The sequence below is a fragment of the Aotus nancymaae genome, unplaced genomic scaffold (genome assembly GCF_030222135.1).
Source record: "Aotus nancymaae isolate 86718 unplaced genomic scaffold, 86718_ANA_hifiasm-v0.15.2.pri h1tg000004l, whole genome shotgun sequence".
Lineage (NCBI taxonomy): Eukaryota > Metazoa > Chordata > Mammalia > Primates > Aotidae > Aotus > Aotus nancymaae.
Genome location: NW_026988415.1, coordinates 49,685,602 through 49,700,280, shown reverse-complemented (window position 1 = coordinate 49,700,280; position 14,679 = coordinate 49,685,602). Strand labels below are relative to the sequence as shown.

Here is a 14,679-nt window from a genome sequence, read left to right as displayed (position 1 = left end):
GAGTTTAGGCTTGAATTAAGTATGAAATCTTAAACTCAATTAAATGTGATTAAATGAACCATTTTATAGCTTAACAGTATACAGGAGCATATTAATTATGTCAGCAAGAGAAAGAGCCCACATTATTAAGAATGCCTATTTTTAAGATAATTCAAAATTGTTTCCTAAACTGTATAACCACCTTCCTCGAGTATGGATTACCTAAGAGTTCTGTAATAATTGGTTAAATCATTTGATTTGGGAGTATGGTCCCAACCTTACCATATTCTAAAATAAATTTTATATTGATTAAAAAGCAAAAGCTAATAAAATGAATCAATGAAGGACAACAAAACCTAAGTGACTATTGTCTAATCTTAGGATAGGGCTGGGCTTATGGAGCATGAAAGTTTAGGAGAAAACCACATGTAAGTTTTGATAGATATGTGTCACTTGATCAATTCTTTAATTTAAAAAAAGATATAAACAAAGTTAAAAAGTAAATGATACTCTCTAGGAGATAGCTGAAATATATGTAACATCAAAATATATTGTATAATAGTTCATAAATTGGGGGCATCATTATGAATTTTTAATCAAATATTAAAGTGTAACTTCAGCATTGTCCCTGGAAGTGTATTTGGAAATTGCCATTGACTAGTCTCACTGGTAAAATGAGAAATGATTAAAAATGGATAGATTAGGCCGGGCATGGTGGCTCAAGCCTGTAATTCCAACACTTTGGGAGGTTGAGGTGGGCAGATTGTTTGAGGTCAGGAGTTGGAGACCAGCCTGGCCAACATGGTGAAACTTCATCTCTACTAAAAATACAAAAGTTAACCGGGTGTGGTGGTATGCGCCTGTAATCCCAGCTACTCAGGAGGCTGAGGCAGGAGACTTGCTTGAACCCGGGAAGCGGAGGTTGCAGTGAGCTAACGTCATGCCACTGCACTACAGCATGGGTGACAGAGCAAGACTCCATCTCAAAAACAAACAAAAAAAGTGGGTAGATTGCTAATAAGTGGAAAGTAATACAAAGTCTAAGATAGCCTGCACTGGCCTACCATGTTACAAATTTTTGATGTCGAAATATTATGTTCTACCTATTAAAGAAATAAAAGGGAAGTAAATAACATTATGTTTAAAAAAACAAGAGTAAGCATCCATGGGGCAGTGGTAAACATGACTATTCATACAGCAGAAAAGCTTATCAGTAGCTGGGTAGTTAACTTAGAAGCTAATGAAAAACAAATCTATGTGTAAAGAGAACACAAGTTAATTATTTGACATGATGCCATTATTTTTCAAAATAAAATAAAGCATACTTTACAAGATTTACTTTCAATAAATGACTAAAATCATAACTCTATTTTCAAAGAGGAGACATAAAATGTGAAAGAATATGTCAGTAATAGCTCAAGAAGCTACTAATTATTGGAAACACATGGGGGTAATTGCACAGGCCAGCAAAGCTCGGTAGCTTATCACTGAATCCAGAACTCAGAATCAGAGTTATAGTCATACACATAAAAAAATCTACACACACACACACACACACACACACACGCATGTGTGCATAGTTTTGTTATATTGCAGTATATAGAGAAAGAACAATAAAAAGGGATTTTCAGTATCATATTTTACCTTTCTTCATTCAGTTCCATGTTACTGCCTTCTTACCTGCTCTGAAGCCAAGCAGGATATAACAGAAGATTGTAGGCATTAAGACATCACCAGATGCTAACAGAAATTTGTTGATAGAAAATACGGTTCTAGTGGTATAAAATTCACAAAACTAATAACAAGGGATTTTTCATCAAATGTTAATAAACACAGAAATGGTAGAGATACCAGGAAAGAAATAACATGAAATGCTTCAATTATGAGCTAGCACTGGAAGTTTGTTACAGAAAAAGGGAAAATGTTTCACTGTGACCTTTACCAACAATTTATTTCAAGATTGAAATATAGGAAATGGGCCAAGCATTACTGTATGGTTATTTTAAATGCAATTTCTATGTTGAGAGTACATATTTGCAGCTAATACACATCTGATTTTTCATTTGGAAAATGTAAATGAAAAAGGATTTTTTTTCTTTTCTTTTATTTTTTTGAGATGAAGTTTTGTTTTCTTGCCTAGACTGGAGTACAATGGTGAGGTTTTGACTCACTGCAACCTCCGCCTCCCAGGTTCCAGAGATTCTCCTGCCTCAGCCTCCCAAGTACTGGGATTACAGGTGTGCGCCACCACGCCTGGCTAATTTTGTGTTAGTGGAAATGGGGTTTCACCACATTGGTCAGGCTGGTCTTGAATGCCTGACCTCAACTGATCCACCTGCCTTGGCCTCCCAAAGTGCTGGGATTACAGGTGTTAGAAAGTTTTGAGGAAATACATAAAGAACAGTAATGTGTAACTAGTAAAAGAAAATTAAAGAGAAATACAAGTGAAGACCAGTTCTTGTTCTGCCACTGCCTGGCTGCTGTTCTCACTATACTCACATGCTATCTCTATTTCCTCTCATGCCAAAAAAAAATGGTAACTTAATTCATAAATGTATAGTGAGGACTAAGTGTATTCCCCATGAGATGTGTTCTGAGTCACATGGAAGGTTATCTGTACATTCATGTGCATATGTATATATACATACAGACAAATCATAAAATTCCTAATATTCAACAAATATATATGCTTACATTTTCCATATGTGTCTCATTTTAAGAATAGTTCAAATTAGAATACCTTAGGACCATAAGAAGGAGAAACATTGTGTGATTCTTCATCTCATATAAGGTTGAGTATAAGTTATTTTTATAAACTTCCTTCAGACATCTAACAACTGATCACTTATGTAAGAAATTTAGTTTGCCTACTTTTTTGGAAGATAATTCTATGGTAGTTCATGAGCTGTATCTGCATTTTAAAGTATATTTACTGTGCCTTGCTTACTATAGATAACATTTGTTTCAGTTCTCTTGTTTACCAGGGGCATACTCTTCAGCCTTTTCCCAAGGTTAAGTTTGAAGTGTTCAGGAAATTTTATGATTTTCCTTGACCACAACTATGCTGGTTGTCAAGGACTAACATATTTACTAATTTGACCAGGTTGTTCTTTAAAAAACCAGTTATTTTAATTCTTTTCTCTATTTCCCCAGCCTTGTGTATTTCAGTTGAATAAAAATAATAGAAAATGCTGGCCGGGCGCAGTGACTCACACCTGTGTAATTCCAGCACTTTGGGAGGCCGAGGCAGGTGGATCACCTGAGGTTAGGAATTTGAGACCAGCCTGGCCAACATGGCGAAACCCTGTCTCTACTAAAAATACAAAAATTAGCCAGGTGTGGTGGCGTACACCTATAATCCCAGCTACCCAGGAGGCTGAGACAGGAGAATCACTGGAACCCAGGGTGCAGAGGCTGTAGTGAGCTGAGATTGCACCAGTGTACTCCAACCTGGGCAACAGAGCAAGACTCTATCTCAAAAAAGAATAAAAATAAAAAAAAGCTATTCAGTATTCTAAAACAAGCCAGTTATATTTGCATCACTTAGACAGCTTTATAAGATTCAGAAAGAGTGACTGTCAGATTCATGAGAGTCAGCTGAAAACCATTTGTTTCTTTCAGAAAACAGAGGGAATGAATGATTCTGGTACATGTGTCATGAATGTTGAGAAGCTCATCTTACAGTTAAAAAGAAAAGCTGATTGAATAGACTCTAGGGAGATATATAAGAAACCTAAGGATTCTATGTTTTATTTACCTAAAACGTTTCTGGTCAAATCAGTGAGATATACTAACAACAACAACAAAATACACACACCACAGACACACACATATATGTGTGTGTGTATATATGCATATATGTGTGTATATATATAAGTATAAGGACCATCAGATTTTAATATACACTTTAAGCTAAATTTGTCCATTGTTACACATAGTCACAAAAGTTTTTCTATGAAAACTTATGAAGGGGATGAAACTAGAACTTATTTAATTTGAATATGTATATTATGCATATATAGGCACAAATATGTTTTAATTTGTACTTAATGTATTTGCATTTATAATTAATAAAAGTTTATTCCTATGTAAAATATTATGAATTTACAGAATCACCAGCAATGCCTTAAGTGTATTATTTCTTCTGATCTTTTATTCCATTAAAATTATAACCTCTTTAAGCTAATGATCCATGCCAGCTACCACATTTTTATCAGTTCGTGCAGTGGTGACTATAGACAAGTAAGTACCTGATGGGTTTAATCAAATATATTGAAGTTCACCCACATAGTTTAAGCAGTGTGGTCTTCTGTTATCGTAAAGTCACAGTGATTTCCCAACACATTCATTTGATGTTTCCATCACTGACAGCTCACAAATCCCCTCATACTTTGACAGCATTATACTTTGTTAAGAAAGGAAAGCAGGAGATATCCTTTATATTTCAAATATATTACGTTGACATGTGAGCTGTGGCCAAACCTGATTAAAGGTGAGGGGAAGTGAAGGTAGAAAGAATTCACAAGCAGAGAAGTGAGTGCTTTGGGAGGGTGGGGTCAGGGCAGGTAGTAGATGAAAGGAAACATACCTAGCCATAAGCTAAGGCTTGTTTCAGAGGAAGACAATGCTGAGGTTTTCCCTTATCCTATTTTTTATAATCTCGCCTTATAATAGTTAGCCACCCTCAATCTAAGTAATCATCCCATAAGGTGGGTTTTTTTGAGGATTAAGTTAGCATATGTATATGTGTATGTATGTATATATGTGTGTGTGTGTGTGTACATGTGTATGTATCTGAGCATAAAAACTGAAAATACATTGCTTATAAAAATAACTTGTGGGCCGGGCACAGTGGCTCACACCTGTAATCCCAGTACTTTGGGAGGCCAAGGCAGGCGGATCACGAGGTCAAGAGACTTAGACTATCCTGGCCAACATGGTGAAACCCCGTCTCTACTAAAAATACAAAAGTTAGCCAGGCATGTTGGCAGACGCCTGTAGTCCCAGCTACTGGGGAGGCTGAGGCAGGAGAATCGCTTGAACCCAGAAGGCAGAGGTTGCAGTGAGCCGAGATCACACCACTGCACTCCAGCCTGGTGACAGAGCGAGACTCTGTCTCAGAAAATAAAATGAAAATAAAAAATAATTTGCTTTATCATGTTACATAGGTTAAATTGCTTTTATTCCATATTTGTATGGAATATGTGTATACATGCATATATATGTGTACACATGTATCTCTATGTATATGTGTGTATCTGTATCTTTTTATTCATATTTGCCAGTGGCATGATTCTGCACTCCAGTCTCCCAAACAAGCATTTATGGAAAGCTTGATCCAGGGATATTTCTTTCTTTACATCATGTTCCTTGCTCCTTTATTGAAGCAATTTCTATTTTTCCATCTTTCTTGATCTCCTGCAGTGTTCTAGTTCTTGTGAAATATTAGTTTTCTCAGCACTGAAGTTGAAACCTTTCCATATACCAACTGCTGTTTTCAGTTCTGATTTCAGCCAGGGCTTGGTAGAGGAGTAGGGTAGGGAGATTTCCTGAAACGTTGTTGATATTAATAGTGACTTAATCCTTTGGCTTCTACTCTGATTTCTATGGACTATACATTCATGCTCTCATCTTTGAATTATCTGACACTTTTTCAGCCATGAAGAAATCAGAATATATGGTCTGTTGTATTTCCTTTTTAAGTGCTTTTTAAAGGTTATCTACTTTTAAAAGAGCTAGACCAAGTATAATAAAAGTATACACCTTTTTATTTTTGGGATGGAGGAGCCAAGATGGCTGAATAGAAATAGCTCCAGTCTGCAGCTCCCAATAAGAACAACGCAGAAGGGGGAGGTACCTAGTTGATTTCACTGGGGCTGGTTAGGCAGTGGGTGCAACCTATGGAGAACAAGCAGAAGAAGGGTGGGGTGTCGCTTCTCCCAGGAAGCGCAAGGAGCCGGAGACCTCCCTCCCCCAGACAAGGGAAGTAGTGAGGGGCTGTGCTACCTGCCCCAGATACTACACTTTGCCCATGGATTTTTACAATCTGCAGATCAGGAGATTCCCTCGTGTGCCTACAACACCAGGGCCCTTGATCTGAAGCACAAAACTGGGCGTCTGTTTGGGCAGGCACCGAGCTAGCTGTAGGAGGTTTTTGTTGTACCCAGCCGTGCCTGGAACCCCAGCGAACCCTCTACTCCCCTGGAAAGGGGGCTGAATCCAGGGAGCCAAGTGGTCTCCCTCAGCAGCTCCTACTCCCACGGAGCCCAGCAAGTTAAGAACCACTGGCTTGAAATTCTCACCGCCAGCACAGCAGTCTGGGGTCAACCTGGGATGATCAAGCTTGGTAGGAGGAGGGGCATCTGCCATTACTGAGGCTTTAGCAGATGGTTTTCCGCTGACACTCCTGAGGAAACTGTGGTTTAGGCTGTGCAGAATTCACCACAGCACAGCAAAAATGGCTGTGGCCAAACTGCTTCTCTAGATTGCTACTCACTGGGTAGGGCCTCTCTGAAGGAAATGCTGCAATCCCGGTCAGGGGCTTACAGATAAAACTCTCATCTCCCTGGGACAGAGCATCTTGTGGGCAGGGCAGCTGCAGGCCCAGCTTCAGCGGACTTAATCTTTCCAGCCTGCTGGCTCGAAAGAGAGCAGCTGATCCTGACCAGGGTGTTCTGCCAGCACAGCACACCAGCTCTGCTAAGGCTCAGTCTGCCTCCTCAAGTGGGTCCGTGACCCCTATGCCTCCTAACTGGGAGAGACCTCCTAACAGGGTTCGACAAATACCTTATACAGCAGAACACTGGCTGGCATCAGGCCAGTGCCCTTCTGGGATGAAGCTTCCAGAGGAAGAAGCAGGCAGCAATCTTGGCTGTTCTGCAGCCTCCACTGGTGATACCCAGGTGAACAGGGTCTGCAGTGGACCTCCAGCAAACTCCAGCAGACCTGCAGCAGAGGGACCTGACTGTTAGAAGGAAAACTAACAAACAGAAAGCAACAACAACATCAACAAAAAAAACCCATACAAAAACCCCATCCAAAGGTCAGCAGCCTCAAAGATCAAAGGTAGATAAATCCATGAAGGTGAGGAAAAACCAGCACAAAAACTCTCAAAATTCCGAAAGCCAGATGTGTCTTCTCCTCCAAATGATTGCAACACCTCTCCAGCAAGGGCACAAAGCTGGATAGGGAATGGGAATGACAAATTGACAGAAGTAGGCTTCAGAGGGTGGGTAGTAACAAACTCCTCTGAGCTAAAGGAGCATGTTCTAACCCAATGCAAGGAAGCTAAGAACATTGATAAAAGGTTACAGGAACTGCTAACTAGAATAACCAGTTTCGAGAGGAACATAGATGACCTGATGGAGCTGAAAAACACACCACAAGAACTTTGTGAATCATACACAAGTATCAATAGCCAAATCGATCAAGCATAAGAAAGGATATCAGAGATTGAAGACCACCACCTTGCTGAAATAAGGTGTGCAGACAAGATTGAAGAAAATAGAATGAAAAGGAACAAACAAACCCTCCAAGAAATAGGGCATTATGTGAAAAGACCAAATCTACAATTAACTGGTGTACCTGAAAGTGACGGGGAGAATGGAACCAAGTTGGAAAACACACTTCAGGATATTATTCAGGAGAACTGCCCCAACCTAGAAAGACAGGCCAACATTCAAATTCAGGAAATACATAGGACACAACTAAGATACTCTATGAGAAAATCAATCCCAAGGCACATAATCATCAGATTCTCCAAGTTTTAAATGAAAGAAAAACTGTTAAGGGCAGCCGGAGAGAAAGGTTAGGTCACCTACTAAGGGAAGCCCATCAGACTCACAGCAGATCTCTCTACAGAAACCCTACAAGCCAGAAAAGAGTGGGGACCAATATTCAACATTCTTAAAGAATTTTCAACCCAGAATTTCATATCCAACCAAACTAAGCTTCATAAGCAAAGGAGAAATAAAATCCTTTCCAGACAAGCAAATGCTGAGGGATTTTGTCACCACCAGGCCTGCCTTGCAAGAGCTCCTGAAGGAAGCTCTAAGTATGGAAAGGAAAAACCAGTACCAGCTACTGCAAAACACACCAAAATATAAAGACCAATGACCCTATGAAGAAACTGCATCAACTAATATGCAAAATAACCAACCAGCATCATTATGGCAGGATCAAATTTGCACAAAACAATATTAACCTTAAGTGTAAATAGGCTAAATGCCCCAATTAAAAGACACAGACTGGCAAATCACACAAAGAGTCAAGACCTGTTGGTGTGCTGTATTCAGGACACCCATCTCACATTCAAAGACACACATAGGCTCAAAATAAAGGGGTAGAGGAATATTTACGAAGAAAACGAAAAGCAAAATAAGCAGGGGTTGCAAGGCCGGGCACAGTGGCTCACGCCTGTAATCCCAGCACTTTGGGAGGCCGAGGCGGGTAGATCACGAGGTCAAGAGATCGAGACCATCCTGGTCAACATGGTGAAACCCCGTCTCTACTAAAAATACAAAAAGTTAGCTGGGCATGGTGGTGCGTGCCTGTAATCCCAGCTACTCAGGAGGCTGAGGCAGGAGAATTGCCCGAACCCAGGAGGCGGAGGTTGCGGTGAGCCGAGATCGTGCCATTGCACTCCAGCCTGGGTAACAAGAGCGAAACTCCGTCTCAAAAAAAGAAAAGGGGGTTGCAATCCTAGTCTCTGACAAAATAGACTTTAAACCAACAAAGATCAAAAAACACAAATGGTAAAGGGATCAATACAACAAGAAGAGCTAACTATCCTAAATATATATACACCCAATACAGGAGCACCCATATTCGTAAAATGAGTTCTTAGATACCTACAAAGAGACTTACACTCCCATACAATAATAATGGGAGACCTTAACAACCCACTGCCAATGTTAGATCAACGAGACAGAAAATTAACAAGGATATTCAGGACTCAAACTCAGCTCTGGATCAAGTAGACCTAATAGACATCTACTGAACTATCAACAACAAATCAACAGAATATACATTCTTCTCAGTGCCACATTGGCACTTATACTAAAATCAACCACATAATTGGAAGTAAAACACTCCTCAGCAAGTGCAAAAGAATGGAAATCATAACAAGTCTCTCAGACCACGGTGCAATCAAATTAGAATGTACGATTAAGAAACTCATTTAAAGCCGCACAACTACATGGAAATTGAACAGCCTGCTCCTGAATGACCCCTGGGTGAATAACAAAATTAAGGCAGAAATCAAGAAGTTCTTTGAAACTAGTGAAAACAAAGAGACAATATACCAGAATCTCTGGGACACAGCTAAAAAGTGTGAAGAGGAAAATTTATAGCACGAAATGCCCACATCAGAAACCTTGGAAGATCTCGAATCAACACCCTAACATCACAATTAAAAGAACTAGAAAAGCAAGAGCAAACAAATTCAAAAGCTAGTAGAAGACAATAAATAACTAAGATGAGAGCAGAATTGAAGGAGATAGAGGCATGAAAAACCCTTCAAAAAATCAGTGAATCCAGGAGCTGGTTTTTTGAAAAGATTAACAAAATAGATGGACCGCTAGACAGACTAATAAAGAATAAAAGAGAGAAGGATCAGATGAGACAATAAAAATTGATAAAGGCAATATCACCACCGGTCCCACAGAAACACAAACTACCATCAGAGAGTACTATAAATACCTCTATGCAACTATACTAGAAAATCTAGAAGAAGTGGATAAATTCTTGGACACATACACTCTTCCTAAACCAGGAAGAAATCAAATCCCTGATTAGACCAATAACAAGTTGTGTAATTGAGGGAGTAATTTGTAGCATACCAACCAAAAAAAAGCCCAAGACCAGACAGATTCACCACTGAATTCTACCAGAAGTACACAGAGGAGCTGGTATTTTTCCTTCTGAAACTATTACAGACAATTGAAAAAGAGAAACTCCACCCTAACTCATTTCGTGAGGTCAGCATCATCCTGATACCAAAATGTGGCAGAGACACAACAAAAAAAGAAAACTTCAGGCCAATATTGCTGATAAACATTGATGCAGAAATTCTCAATAAAATATTGGCAAACTGAATCCAGCAGCACATCAAAAGGCTTATCCACCACGATCAAGTTGGCTTCATCTCTGGGATGCAAGGCTGGTTCAACATATGCAAATCAGTAAATGTAATCCATCACATAAACAGAACCAATGACAAAAACCACATGATCATCTCAATAGGTGCAGAAAGGGCCTTCAATAAAATTCAACATCTCTTCATGTTAAAAACTCTCAATAAACTAGGCATTGATTGAACATATCTCAAATTAATAACAGCTATTTATGACAAACCCATAGCCAATATCATACTGAATGGGCAAATGCTGGAAGCATTACCTTTGAAAACTGGCACAAGACAATGATGCCCTCTCTCACCACTCCTATTCAACATAGTATTGGAAGATCTGGCCAGGGCTAATCAGGCAAGAGAAATAAATAAATGGTATTCAAATAGGAAAAGAAGAAGTCAAATTGTCTGTTTGCCCATGATATGATTGTCTATTTAGAAAACCACATCGTCTCAGCCCCAAAATTCGTAAGCTAATAAGCAACTTCAGCAAAGTCTTAGGATACAAAATCATTGTGTACAAATCACAAGCATTCCTATACACAAATGACAAGCAGAGAGCCAAATCATGAATGAATGCCTATTTACAAATGCTACAAAGATAATAAAATACCTAGGAATGCAACTTACAAGGAATGTGAAGGACCTCTTCAAGGAGAACTCCAAACCACTGCTCAAAGAAATAAGGGAGGACACAAACAAATGGAAAAACATTCCATGATCATAGATAGGAAGAGTCAGTATTGTGAAAAAGGCCATACTGCCCAAAGTAATTTATGGATTCAAGGCCATTTCCATCAAGTTACCATTGGTTTTCTTCACAGAATTAGAAAAATACTACCTTAAATTTCACAGGGAATGAAAAAGGAGCCCATAGAGCCAAGACAATCCTAAGCAAAAAGAACAAAGCTGGAGGCATCACACTACCTGACTTTAAACTATATTACCAGGCTACAGTAATCATTACAGCATGGTACTGGTACCAAAACAGACATATAGACCAATAGAACAGAACACAGACCTCAGAAATAACACCACACCATCTGATCTTCAACAAACCTGACCGAAAAAAAAAAAAAAATAGGGAGAGGATTCCTTATTTAATAAATAGTGATGGGAAAACTGGCTAGCCATATGCAGAAAACTGAAACTTGACCCCTTCCTTACACCTTATACAAAAATTAACTCAAGATGTATTAAAGACTTAAATGTAAATCCCAAAACCATAAAAACCATAGAAGAAAACCTAGGCAATACCATTCAGGACATAGGCATGGGCAATGACATCATGACTAAAGTACCAAAAGCAATGGCAACAAAAGCCAAAATTGACAAATGGGATCTAATTATAGTAAAGAGCTTCTGTACAGCAAAAGAAACTAGCATCAGAGTCAATAGGCAACCTACAGAATGGGAGAATATTTTTGCAATCTACTCATCTGACAAAGGTCTAATATCCAGAATCTACAAGGAACTTAAGCAAATTGACAAGAAAAAAACAATCCCATCAAAAAGTGAGCAAATAATATGAACAGACACTTTTCAAAAGAAGACATTTATGCAGCCAATAAACATATGAAATAAAGCTCATCACTGGTCATTAGAGAAATGCAAATCAAAACCACAGTGAGATACCATCTCATGCCAGTCAAAATGATGATTATTAAAAATTCAGGAAACAATAGATGCTGGTGAGGCTGTGGAAGAATAGGAATGCTTTTACACTGTTGTTGGGAGTGTAAATTAGTTCAACCATTGTGGAAGACAGTGTGGCGATTTCTTAAGGATCTGGAACCAGAAATACCATTTGACCCAGCAATCCCATTACTGGGTATATACCCAAAGGATTATAAATCATTCTATTATAAAAACACATGCACATATATGTTTATTACAGCACTGTTTACAATAGCTAAGACATGGAACCAACCCAAATGCCCATCAATTATAGAATGGATAAAGAAAATGTGACACATATACACCATGGAATACTATGCAGCCATGAAAAAGAATGAGATCATGTCCTTTGCATGGACATAGATGAAGCTATACGCCATCATTCTCAGCAAACTAACACAGGAACAGAAAACCAAACACCACATATTCTCACTCATAAGTGGGAGTAGAACAATGAGAACACATGGGCACAGGCAGGGGAACAGCACACACTGGGGCCTGTCATAGGGTACGCGGAAAGGGGAGGGAGAGCATTAGGACGAATACCTAATGCATGTGGGCTTAAAACCTAGATGACAGGTTGATGGATGCAGCAAACCACCATGGCACACGTATACCTATGTAACAAACCTGTACATTCTGCACATGTATCGTGGAACTTGAAGTAAAAAAAAAAATAAAAAAATTTAAACATTAGAAAATAGTGGCTGGGCATGGTGGCTCACGCCCGTAATGCCAGTACTTTGGGATGCCGAGGCGGGTGGATCACAAGATCAGGAGTTCAAGACCAGCCTGGCCAAGATGGTGAAACCCTGTCTCTACTAAAAATACAAAACTTAGCTGGACGTGGTGGCGGGCACCTGTAATCCCAGCTACTCGGGAGGCTGAGGCAGGGAACTGCTTGAACCCAGGAGGTGGCAGTTGCAGTGAGCTGAGATCATGCTGCTGCACTCCAGCCTGGGCAACAGAGCGAGACTCCGTCTCAAAAAAAAAAAAAAAAAAAAAAAAAAAAGTATACACATTTTTATCAGCTTTCTTTCACACTGTCTCTTACAAGCTGAATGTAAAAAAAAAGACATGTTATAAAAAGACCAATTTATTTAAATATTGGAATGATTGTGAATATAGTTGTCATGAGGTCCTAAAATGCTGTTTCATATTCATTATGGGGGTTAGTAATGAAAATGGATACTTATGTCATAGGATTTTTTTTTTTTTTTTTTTTTTAGTGTTCAAACTGAGTTAACTTTTTTTTTAAATTTTTTATTGCATTTTAGGTTTTGGGGTACATGTGAAAAACATGCAAGATGGTTGCATAGGTGCATACGTGGCAGTGTGATTTGCTGCCTTCCTCCCCTTCACCTATATGTGGCATTTCTCCCCATGCTATCTCTCCCCAACTCCCCACCCCCCGCTGTCCCCCCCACTCCCCCCCAACAGATCCCAGTGTATAGTGCTCCCCTCCCTGTGTCCATGTTCAACACCCGTCTATGAGTGAGAACATGCGATGTTTGATGTTGTGTTCTTGTGTCAGTTTGCTGAGAATGATGGTTTCCAGGTTCATCCATGTCCCTACAAAGGATGCAAACTCATCGTTTTTGATGGCTGCATAATATTCCATGGTGTATATGTGCCACATTTTTCCTGTCCAGTCTATCAATCATCGATGGGCATTTGGGTTGGTTCCAGGTCTTTGCTATTGTAAACTGTGCTGCAATGAACATTCGTGTGCATGTGTCCTTATAGTAGAACGATTTATAATCCTTTGGATATATACCCAGTAATGGGATTGCTGGGTCAAATGGAATTTCTATTTCTAGGTCCTTAGGAATCGCCACACTGTTTTCCACGATGGTTGAACTAATTTACACTCCCACCAACAGTGTAAAAGTGTTCCTGTTTCTCCACATCCTCTCCAGCATCTGTTGTCTCCAGATTTTTTAATGATTGCCGTTCTAACTGGCGTGAGATGGTATCTCAATGTAGTTTTGATTTGCATTTCTCTAATGACCAGTGATGATGAGCATTTTTTCATATGCTTGTTGGCCTCATGTATGTCTTCTTTTGTAAAGTATCTGTATGAACATATCCTTCGCCTATTTTTGAATGGGCTTGTTTTTTTCTTGTAAATCTGTTTTAGTTCATTGTAAATTCTGGATATCAGCCCTTTGTCAGATGGGTAGGCTGCAAAAATTTTTCCCATTCTATTGGTTGCCGATTCACTCTTCACTCTATTGACTGTTTCTTTCACCGTGCAGAAGCTGTGGAGTTTGATTAGGTCCCATTTGTCTATTTTGGCTTTTGTTGCCAATGCTTTTGGTGTTTTGGTCATGAAGTCCTTGCCTACGCCTATGTCCTGAATGGTTTTGCCTAGGTTTTCTTCTAGGGTTTTTATGGTGTTAGGTCTTATGTTTAAGTCTTTAATCCATCTGGAGTTAATTTTAGTGTAAGGTGTCAGGAAGGGGTCCAGTTTCTGCTTTCTGCATATGGCTAGCCAGTTTTCCCAACACCACTTATTAAACAGGGAATCCTTTCCCCATTGCTTGTTTTTATCAGGTTTGTCAAAGATCGGATGATTGTAGATATGTTGTGTTGCCTCTGACGCCTCTGTTCTGTTCCATTGGTCTATATCTCTGTTTTGGTACCAGTACCATGCTGTTTTGATTACTGTAGCCTTGTAGTATAGTTTGATGTCTGGTAGTGTGATGCCTCCTGCTTTGTTCTTTTTGCCTAGAATTGACTTGGCTATGCAGGCTCTCTTTTGGTTCCATATGAAGTTTAAGGTGCTTTTTTCCAGTTCTGTGAAGAAGGACATTGGTAGCTTGATGGGGATAGCGTTGAATCTGTAAATTACTTTGGGCAGTATGGCCATTTTCACGATACTGATTCTTCCT

At 39.3% G+C, this 14,679-nt stretch overlaps 1 protein-coding gene across 5 annotated transcripts in view; it reads left to right on the top strand.

The window, feature by feature from the left end:
- Nucleotides 1-14,679, top strand: part of DIAPH2 (diaphanous related formin 2) — a 906,017-nt gene that overhangs the window by 518,867 nt on the left and 372,471 nt on the right. The window lies entirely within an intron of this gene.